This window comes from Polistes dominula, unplaced genomic scaffold (genome assembly GCF_049000335.1).
Source record: "Polistes dominula isolate Pdom_NZ unplaced genomic scaffold, Pdom_raw_medaka scaffold_35, whole genome shotgun sequence".
NCBI classification, from domain to species: Eukaryota; Metazoa; Arthropoda; class Insecta; order Hymenoptera; family Vespidae; genus Polistes; species Polistes dominula.
Window position 1 is genome coordinate 42,235 of NW_028300968.1, and position 11,539 is coordinate 53,773.

The 11,539-nt window shown below is 37.7% G+C and overlaps 1 protein-coding gene and 1 long non-coding RNA gene across 2 annotated transcripts in view; both read left to right on the forward strand.

Moving 5' to 3' along the window:
- The window catches only part of LOC149032331 (uncharacterized), a 41,529-nt gene that overhangs the window by 8,908 nt on the left and 21,082 nt on the right, over positions 1-11,539 (forward strand). The gene's annotated exons all lie outside the window — the stretch shown is intronic.
- LOC107072421 (uncharacterized) overlaps positions 172-11,539 on the forward strand; it is a 163,221-nt gene continuing 151,853 nt past the window's right edge. The window contains exons 1-2 of the mRNA XM_089173332.1: positions 172-1,467; positions 1,829-2,034. The gene's annotated coding sequence lies outside the window, so the exon portion shown is untranslated. The remainder of the gene's footprint in view (positions 1,468-1,828; positions 2,035-11,539) is intronic.

Genomic DNA, 11,539 nt, shown 5'->3' on the forward strand with positions numbered 1-11,539 from the left:
TTTATCAAATTGGAATAACTGTGATATCTATTCCCTTAGATGTATATATGTTTTTTTTTTTAAATCTATTTTTCTATTCAATTATTCGGTTTGTAACAATTTTTCGTTGAATCCATTAAAAAACGAAAACTAAGACAATTTTTAGGGACCCCTTTTCTTTTTTGATAAATGCATATAAACAAATAAGATCAATACTTGTAAACGATAGGTTTTATTTTCATTATTAAAAAAACAAAGCTATTGAAAATGTGAATGTGCTAATTAATCGTCCTGTCGTGTACCGAAGATCTTTGAAATAATTTTGCCAAAAAATGATATGCGTCGTGATATTGCTCGTTGAAACAGATTTTGATGAAACCAAAGCGAACTCGTCAATTGTGCAACGTGATCCAATGTTTGGCTTGAACTTTTTGGCATGAAATGTGAACGTCGCGATCAGCTTGAACATTGTGAGCCACTCAAACGATTAAACGATTAAACGATTAAACGAAATCGATTATCTGCTAAAGCGTAAATCATTAGAATTTCTTTTATTCTACGAACCAATAGTAATAGCAAAGATAGTAGAAAAAAAGATTCTTTACAGTCATTAAGATCTTACAGAAAACTAATGATTAGAAAAAAGGTGTCTTATTAATAATGAAAAAGAGGAAAAGGGAATACATGTAAAAAGAAAAAAAAATATCGTAGTCCCACTATTTGAGAATTTGTTGTTGTCAACATTTCTAATATTTAATGTTTTCTCGTTTCCCCCATTGCTGTTTAATCGCAAAATACGCAATTCAATAATCAAGGAGTGCAAAAAAAGAGCGAATTCTGATCGACTTTCATCGTGAAAGAGGCGATTTTTAAAAGTGCCATCATCGTTTTCGTTTATAGAGAATCGCGTTAATTGCAAGCATGCTCGAAAGCGATCGCATTCGCGTCTAATGCTGCGCTAATGAGCTTCCGCGTTTTCCTTCCTGAAATGGCTTTCTCTCCCTTCTTTTTGTTTACCCTTATCTAAATATTATATACATATCTTTTTTTTTCTTGCTCGCTTATAAACAGACTACGAGCGAATTCAAGAGCTAGAGAAAGAGAGAGCGAAACATAAGAGGAGTAAAAAAGAGCGAGAGACAGATAAAAGAATAATAAAATAGAAGAAGAGGAAGAAGGTAAAGAAGAGTAGAAGAGAGTAGAAGAGAGTAGAAGAGAGTAGAAGAGAGTTGCAGAGCTTTTAATTATCGGTTGGGAGCAGACGCTGGCATGGTTTAAAATACGAAGCATAAGGGTAGCCCCAACATAATAAGTCACTATAGGTTAGACCTATAATGAGTGCACAATTAAACGAGTATCATAATAATGAACTATAGAATAATGAACGAGTGTTAAAACTAAACTTTCGTGAGGGGACGGGAACGTGGCAAGTTCATCATCGTATATTATTATTATTCGATTTGAAAGCGTGAATAAAGACTGTAGTAGGTAAGTCATCTTCATTTATTCGTTGATCTTTTCCAATTTTAACTATTATCTTCTTTTTCTTTTGCATTTTGGATTTTTTTATTTGTATTATATTTTTTGTTTATTTTTTTATTTATTTCTTTTCTCATCTTAGAGAAATGTAATTATGTAAAAATGAAAATAATAGAGAATTCGTTATGAATTGATATATCTACGTACGTCATTATGTTTTTTGTATATAATTATTTTTATATTTGTATGTATAAACGTGTGGTGGTATTCACGTAGAATATCCACGTAGAATATCCACGTAGAATATCCACGTAGAATACAATACTAGTTATAATCGTCGCTTCGCTTTAAAATCTTCTGTTTTATTTAGTTGGATTTTTAGTCTGTTACCTGTGGGAGGCAAGTTTGGTGTTGCGTGTCGCTGAGAGGAAGGCATGCACGATTCATGAAACTTTCACCAAAGTCATATGCCATAAACTGCAACGCACATGGACCTTTTCCTTCTCTACGACACCCATGAGAGCGTGAACATTCGGGCTGTAGGAATCTCAGGGAAGTGAAGGGAAAAAAGGACACGTAAATATATTCGTAATATTTGTACATGGGGATTTAGGAAAAGGAGGAAGAAGAAAAAAGAGCAGGTAAATCTCTAACGCAGGTATTTCAAAATCGTTCTTATGATAATGTTTCAATGCGACAATTCTGGCTTTATTCCAAATGTTCCGAAGCCAACGATTGAGAAATCAATCGATGAACATGGGAAATATTCGTTTGAGAATTTCTACTACGATCGACCTTTTCTAACATTCTTCTTTTCCTCCTTTTTCGTGTAAAATCATTTACACTTGGTGGTTCATATAAATAATTCATAGATTGATATTTTGTTGGATTTTTTTCATGCAATATGTACAACATCTCAGCTGGTACAGCTGGTTCTCATTTATAGATAATCAAGTAACATTTAGCATTTTTTCAGTCGACAACTAACTTTAGAATTAATTGCACTTTCTATCATTCGAATTCGCTTAATTATTTAGAAAATATTTTTTCTTATTTTCTGTTCTACTCTTTCGATATTTGAAGGTAAGGAAAGAAAGAGGATAGGAAGAGATCAGCAAGATGTTGAACAAAGCGGTATATTTCGTAAGAAAAAGAAGTCACTTCGAGAAGGATGATAAATACGCAATTTCCGCATGACCGGCGTGTGCAACTTTAAAGGATCGTGTTCCTTAGTTCCATCTTAGCAAGACTTTATGTTCAACGATGTTTTCTTCCTTTCGTTCTGTACCATCATCTCCCTTGCTATAAAGTAAAATGTAAACGTTCAGCCAAAAAAAAGAAAAGAGATAGAGAATGAAGGTAAGGAAGTGAGTGAGATTATACTAGAGGATTCCACAAATACGATCAAAGTTATGATAGACTTGAAACGTTGTTACTCGCCTGTTATTGTAAGAAAATCAGTTGCGGAATAGGTGGGAGACATGAAAAAAAGAGACAGAGTCAAAAGCTTAACGAGGAAGAAGGAAAGTGAAGAAAAAGAAGTAAAATAAAAAGTAAAATAAGCAGCAAAAGAAGAAGGAAGAGGTTGAAGAAGAGAGAGAGAGAGAGAGAGAGAGAGAGAGAGAGAGAGAGAGTCCGTTACAGGATAAGTGCAGGGGATGCGATGAAAGTCGCTCTATCGAGAGCTCGATGTTTCCCCTGCGACTCACACATTTTCTTTGCTGCGTTCTCGCAAAGCGAAAATCTAAAGAACCGTCGGGAAAACGATTCGGCGAACAGCTGCTTAGGATTTCATAACCTCTTTATGGATTTCAAAGAATCTCTCGTTTTCTTCTTATTTTTCCTAACGTCATTTATTCCCTTTGATATATAGTATACTAATCAATGAAGATAATTTCTTATTAATAAGATAGCTTAATACTATTACTACATCTATGCGTTTATCTTCCCAATAAAGATGCTCACGTTAATATAGACATACGTGTAATAAATTATATTTAGAATTTTAGTATCGATCTACGTTGTTTGATTGCAGCTACTCTAGTTTGATTCATATTGTTAAAAGAATATGCGAATACGTTTTATAAGATCTTTTGAATCGATCTCTTTGTTTCTTTTTTCTTTTAAAAGTGCACGCTAGACTGAAATTAGAAAGACGATAGTTTCGAAAGGTTTGCCAGTATCTTCGGCGAATTTACGCTGCTGGAAAAGTGCAGCATCGCGTGAGTCATTGCTTGAGTCATCGCGTGAGTCATTTATTCGAGTAGAGCTTTCACGCGAACGGTTAAACTTAGAGATAGCGTAATTCTTAACGAAAAGGTGCGAGCAAGTATCTCGAGGCAGTAGCATTGTTGCACAATGCATATGTCAGAATGTGATAACAAGAGAAACACAATGTTCTCTTTCAAAAGCGTTGTTTCATACAAATCGAACTTTCGATTAAGTATCTCTTATCTCGAATTGAACAAAACTTTCGGCACGTTTTAGCATTTTAAACAATAGCAATTTGAAATAAATATTTATCTAGTTTCTTTGTCAAATATTATCTCGTTAAATATTATTATATAATATTATATAGTATCGATTAGAATCGTTAGAAAGGAAGAAGTTAAATGTCATACTCGTTCTGCTCGAAGTCTAATTTCCGTAGCTAATCTACTCGCTAGTTGCCCTTTCGCGCTATTATTATTCGTCCTTAAAGCGTGAAACCGGTGGCAATGCTCCTCAAATGCAACGACGGACAAAGTCCGTGCACCGCCTAATCTTGTGTGCAAACTTCGTCAGCCATACTTAGTCCGGAAGGAACAGCAGACAGATTGCTCAAGCTGTAGCGTGTCCAACCCGTTGGAAGGAAGGAAGGTGGGAGGGAGAGAATTACCGTGAAGATACTTTCCAAGATAGTACGATTCGAATTACTTACCACGACGTACGATGGCCTCCAGCTACCGCAAATAATACCTTTTTCTTTCTTTCTTTCTTTCTTTCTTTTATATGTCAACTCATCCTTCCCATATATAATACACTACTTCATGCATTCTTACTTACGTTCTTACGTTCTTACGTTCTTACGTTCTTACGTAGATATACTATAAAATTATATCCGATCTTTTTGTTCGAACGTCATCTCGTTAACGTAAGGAAAAATTTAATCAAACGAGCTTGTAGACAAAATGATAAATCTACGTCAAAGAGATATAATATGTATAATAAAATTGCGCAATCGATAAAAAAGATAATCATATTATTCATATTGTTTGAAAACTAAGCAATTCCCTAGAGCGATTCTATTCGTACGCTTTCATATTTAAGGGATTAAAAATTGATGTTTTATTTAACTGTGTGAACAATGGATTTAAATGGAACAATTGTCTGTCAGCCTAGGTGCGAGTTGTTAACGTACGCGTATAAAATACACGCGAGATGAACCCTCTATGCGATGATTTTATATGCAACAAATGTATAAATGCGCGAACCTGTTCGAACTTGGTCATTTGGTATTTCACTAGTACGATTATTCTAATCGTAGTCGAGGATTGATGGTTAGGTGAAATGATTCGACGAAGAAAAACAAATAAAAGTACTCCTCGTGACATCTTTTAATTAATCGAGTTAATTTGAAATTTTTCTTTTCATAGTGAGTATAATAAAAAAACATTGATGCTGGAAGTCGAAAACTGGGTCAGAGTTTGTACAGTAAGGTCGCACATCGCCGAGAAACGGATAATTAAAAAATTTTCAACCAATTCGCTCGCGTCGAGCAATTGTAAGGGTAACTCCAGGCGCTGCTTTAGTTAAGTCTCAGGGGTGTAACGAGAGAGTCGATTCGAGTTTTCCTTCTTTCTTGTTCGCTTCTTTTTTCGAATCGTGAGTAAGTCTCACGGGATTAGGAAAAACTTATCGCCGAGACTATTATTTCGAGAAATTAAAGCTCTTTATAATTTAACATCGCTTTCTTTAGGTTATTATTAACTTTTTTTCGATCATTTTCGATCATTTTCGATCATTTTCGATCATTTTCGATCATTGTTTGCCAACGCGAACGTTTGCGGAAGCTTTTATCTTGTTCTCGTAAAATACATGTTAGGGAAGGATATTCGAAGCAGTTCCAGAAACCCTCCCGGTTTCTCTTTATCGTAAAAGGCTAAGGTATAGATAGATATCCTCTATTTATAGGTTGAAATCTGCAGTGAGGGAAATAACTCGATTCCTTTCACGTTTCTTCCTGGATGAAAAAGGAAGCGCGAAACGGAGACATCCTAGTGATGTAGGAGTAAGAGCGAGACGAACTAGACGAACGGCGAATGATAAGAGAAGAGGGACTGGGAGAAAAAGACGTCGATGTATCGACTTCCTTGGTTCGTTGCTCTCAGAATTCAGTCCGCGTAGCTGGAACATTCGCGAGCGTCCAACGAACCTAGGTGACATATCGGACACCTGAGTCACTCTCAATTTCAAGGATTTACGAGCTTTTGTCGGCACAACGTCTTATAAACTGTATCAAAGTATAAACTGCCGAGGTTTTGGATAAACGTTCTCGCGATATAACGTTCGAACGCCTATGGTTGTATGTTAAAGGCAAAGAAAATCGAGCGAGGGAGCTTATTAGACACGGTAGGACCATCGTTAAACGTTTTTACGGTAATAAGTGCGATGTTACGACGACATCGTGCTCGGTAACTTGTGCTCTAACCGAGAGCAACCGTGAAAGATATAGAATAAAACTGAAAGATAGCGACAAGGGAGAATTAGTAGTATCGAACGACTAAAGTTACCTATTTTTTTTGATTCCTCGCCGACTTTTATACAAAATCTCATCCCCACCACCATCACAAAGCTCTCTTTCTCCAAAGAGTTTCTCGTTGAGTAAGTTTTTCCATTAGCACCGTCACGTATTCTTTTTTTCTCTCTTTTCCTCTTTCCCTCTCTTCCTTCCTGTAGAAAGTAAAGCTTCTTAGAGTGGCACATCGTACGAAGAGTAGGAGGAGGAGGAGGAGGAGGAGGAGGAGGAGGAGGCGTTATTCGGCGCACGGAGCGTATTGCCTGCTTGAATTACAATTTCTCTTCCTCCATTCGACAATGGGCAACCCTCCTCGATACGATGAAAGAGCCACCGCGTTGCATCGTACGTGCGTTAAAGTGCGGTGACAGAAGCGAATCGAACTCCCTTTTTCCCTTTTTCGTTCCTCTTTTCCTCGACTAGCAGTCGCGGGTGCCAAAGAGATCCTCCTTCAAGTATTAACTAACAACTCTTAACCTTTTTTCTAAGAGTACTTTTTTACATTTGTACAAGTTTGATATAAGCGAGAATCGATTCTTTAATCGGCAAATTGTTCTATGATGAAATGCTAGGGGGTTATGCGCACACGTGCACGAGCTTCCGAGTTTCCCTCACATACCTGTGGGTTATAATGCGTTAACAGGAAAGGAACTCCGCTGTTTATGAAAGCTGAAGTGACGGATATACAGTTGGCATGTTCGTCATTAATTAACTATGTAGTAGCCTTACGTCTCATCTTTTACATAAGATAAATACGGGCCTCAATTAACCAAAGTAGCATCATAAATTTTACTTTATAATCGAGTTATTCTCTAAATCTTTTTCCTTATCTCTTCTAGAATTAATTTAATATTTAAATATTGTTCAATATTTTTGAATAAAAGTCAACAATTTACCGAGATGAATATTGTCAAAAAATAAATTCATTTAATATGAAGAGGTAGAGGTAAATTATCACAAGTGAAAATATGGTGAGACAAAGAATAAGCTATGGAAACTATTTAGAGAGAGGGTGGGATGAAGAGAGGAGGGTGGGTATGAGTGAAGGGCAAAGCTCGAAGTTGTCTCCGATTATAGTCCCTTAAGTTTCAACTTGTTCGACCTAGCTCGCGCACGAGTACACACGTATAACGTCGCTAGCACTTCGTCAAGTTCAACGCTTCAGCGTTCCTAAAGTTTTGACATCTGACAAGCTGAGCGCGTTTGGCATAGCGTGTCCTTCTTTAGAGGAAGCCGTTCATAACTGTAAGAGGAAAATCTCATGAAGGGTCGTATCTTATTTCCAAACTAATACGTCTTCGAAAATTGCACAAAAGTTCCACTCGATTCTTTACGGAGTATGCCTTCTAATCGATTTCCAAAGATTCCATCTTTTTACCTTGACGAAATTTCAATTGATTTTAATAGATAGATATCTAATATAGGATATCATCGAATATAGGTATAAAGTATTTTGAAAAAAGCTATGAAAGGAAGAAGAAAAAGAAAAATACAGAAAAGTTGAAGATGGAATAGGACGAATAAGAATAAGGAGAGGAAGAAGAAGAAGCAGAAGCAGAAGCAGCAGAAGCAGCAGCAGAAGAAGAAGAAGAAGAAGAAGAAGAAGAAGAAGAAGTACTCGGAACCAACCACCACGGGATCTCCGTAGCGATTTGTTCGTGAGCTTTGATTTATAAGTCTGCGAGACTCCTGTTCACGAAGATGGTCGTTCTACCGCCTTGCTTGAGCTTGTTCTGGAAGGGAAAGGAAGATCTCAATGGAAAAAGAGCTAAAAGGAGAAACTACGATTGTCGGCCCGTGGCTTCACTTACGGATGATGCATCGCTTCGTAGTCGACTTCGGGCACAGAAGGATGGAACCACGGTAATGGATTCGGAATAGCTGAAAATAGTCGGTCGCTGTCGCCGAGTCCACCATCTTTCCGTTCGTTTCCTTGAAAACTCGTGATCTTGCTTCCCTCTGCAAAGAAACTTCTTTACCCCTTTTGTTTTACTTTGGTTTTAACTTATAAACCAAGTCGAGCACGTCTTTTTCGGAGTCTTTGATCAATAATAGATAGATACAAAAACCGCCGGATTAATACGTTAAAAATAGTACGAGACACATTTAAAACTTATAAAATTGAATTTCACGATTGTCATCGGTCAGAGGATAAAGAAGTATAGATATATATATATCTTTTTATTCTACGGTAAAACGTCAAGCTGTCATTCAAGGACACATCGCGGCCAGAAAATCTCGGACGTCTCACTGATTTTTTCGCCGTAAATTGAAAAAGAGGGAGAGTGAAAGAGAAAAAGAAAGGAAGGAAGGAAGGAAGGTAGGAAGGAAAGAAGGAAGGAAGGAAGCAAGCGAACATAAAAATGTCGATAACGTTAACGAACGGAATCGGCGATTTTTATTTCCAAGTTGGCGCTCGTCCAGCCGTCCGCTGTTTTACGCGTCTCTCTGCAGCTCTCGCGTCGGACAGGATCGTTAGGAGAAACGCAGATTGGATATCGGATTTCATGTACAGTTTGCTTCCACTTCTCAGCACTTTTCGCTGATTTCATACAATGTTATCACTTTATACGAAAAGCTTTTTCTTCCAACATGAAGTAGGGAAGTATTCCGGCTATGTAAATTTAACCGATTTAAAATAAATTTCAAATTATCGAAATGGTTTGGAAAGGTCCGTTAGAGGACAGGGAATCGCTAATTCTCGTATTCATGGAACCGATTGTTCCCAGTGTGGTGCATGCCACGAGAAACAATGTACTTGGGGGATTTGCAAGTCGAACGAAACGCGGTGCATCCAACGACTGCATCCAACGACTGCATCCAACGACTGCATCGATAACTAGTCCAAAGCTTTCTAGCGAAATACGTTCGATAGGTCGACGCAGTTCGGCAGCTCCGCGATCCCCATGACCACAAATTCCGGAGGAATTCCCGATGATATCGTCCGTGATATCGTCCATGATATCGTGACGGGTTAGTCCATTGGCCAGATAGAAGCTCGAAGAAGAGTTAGAGGAGAAGGTGAGATGCGTTTGTTGCAGCCTCCCATTGTCAAATGCACGCGTATCGCTGCATTTCGATGCTCGATGCATACTCATCCATCTTATAAGTATCTCTTTGTTCTAATGCACGGACAAATAATACAGTCTTTGATCGATAACTGATCGAACCAAAACGCACGACATGAAACAATCGTTACCTTTTGAAGTTAGGGATACGAGAGAGAGAGAGAGATACGAATATGCATTAATCCTGCAAGCGATTATTCAACGTTCAGCAAACTTGCTCGCTCAAACTCATTGTAGCTCTACCAAGTTTGGGGCTAGATTATTCAAGATCTTATTTTGCTGTGCTTATTCGCGTAAGCGTAAAGGAAAGCAACGCGTACACCTGTGCTCGTGACACTCTTTATTCGAACCGAGCCCATCCTCTCTATCGAAGCTTTTTACGTGTATACGTCCCCTATCTACGTGTGTATGAACCCCTATCTTGCAGGTTTTAGTCTCGTTATTCGATCGGATACGGGTCGAGTGCTTCCACGATGCAGCTCTCGATATAGAAATGGTTTCACCTATGCCTTCTATCGCGCGTTTGCATACTACTATGCATATGGATTGACGAGCTTTCGGTCGTCAGGGAATATAATGGACTCTGAAAATCATACTAATTTTACTCTCCTACATATGTATACGTTATGTATATCTCAACTCTGTTCTCTCCTCGTTTCGAAATAAATATATCCACTTTAGATATAGGTCAACTGAGAAAAATTAGTTGATCGTTTCTACGTTTAATTGATATGACCAAACGATTTGTTCTTCTTTTCCGTTCGTTTTTTCGTGTCATCGGTCAGGTCAATGAGTTGCAGCAATGTCGTGAACGCATCGATATTGTTGGCGAGCCACATTCAGTCCTACTACGATACGCGTGCCCATTTCCAAACTTTTTTCTCGGAAAATAACGTGCGCCCAGAGAATTCGTTACCTATCGAATTTTTATATTTGATTGTAGATACTCGCTAGGTATGTATCTAGCGTATTAATGGTCGTCGTAGAACACAAATTCCAATTGCTGCTATTCTTTCTTAATAAATTCAATGTTTTTTCTACTTTGTATTTGAAATCGTATTACTTTCCGCATAAACGGAAGAATACTTTTCGTTTAAAAAAACAACTTACTTTTAATCTTCTTTAATAACAGCGAATAACAGTGATTTGAAGATGTAACCAATAGAAAACACGAGAAAGAGAAAGAGAAAGAGAAAGAGAGGAGTATAGGAAAATAGAGCGTAAAAAATAGGTAAACGTCCATGTCCCAGAATTTAGATCGAGTACATTGAAATTTATTGAGTTATCCATAATCATGTGTATCAATTAATATTAACATTGTCATCAATTCGATGGCAGAGCATCCTAAAACATAATCATGAACTTGGCGATAACATATTTTGTTAACTCGTCAATGAATGCATTAAATGACTCATCGATGGACTTTAATAATTGGTTTTCCTTGGGAACAGCGTGCAACGTGTTCGGGAGAAATTTATTCTCTCGTTCGTTGTTCTAACTTTTATTTATTCACCAAGCTAACTGGTGGACAGCTGGTGGACGAACAAACAAGAATACTTATTTCATCATCATAGATAAAAAGATGTTACGAAATTCGTTTGTATCTGACGCTTAAGTTAGATAGAATTTGTACAAATGTTTCCATCCTCTATGCCGATTCGTTCGCGAATACGCGCATATTGCGGAAACGATCTATCTATCAGTTGAATTCTATCCCTCTCATCCTTTTGTTCACACCAGCCCCTCTTCCGCGTATCTTCCCCTCTGTCAGTTTCATTCGGAGTGTCCACAATACTCGACCATACGTTCAAATCCATTTTGTTTGCTGCACAACGGATTTCTCGCCAATAACGTAATGACGTTTTTAATTGATTTATTCCTAATTGATTATCTTCCGGTTCGCCAATTCGAGGCCGCCGTTCTCCGTTATTTGTTTTGCAGAACGTGTCGTTAACAACTATGTCGTTACCAACATGAGCGAATGTGCAATAAATGGAAAATTATCGAACGATCGTTTCTCCCTGATGTATCCTATATAAGATTAATGAAGAGTTCTTAATTTTCATCATACGTACGCGAAGCAAAGTAAAAGTCCCACATTGGCAAAGGGATCTCGGTTTAGATTCGGAATAATTAGTAATTCGTGCGAGGTGTCACTGATTTTCTTGCAAAGTGTTTCTGAGCGATGTTTACCCGTCTTCCTTTCCTTCTCTTTGTTCGTTCCTTCGTTCCTTCG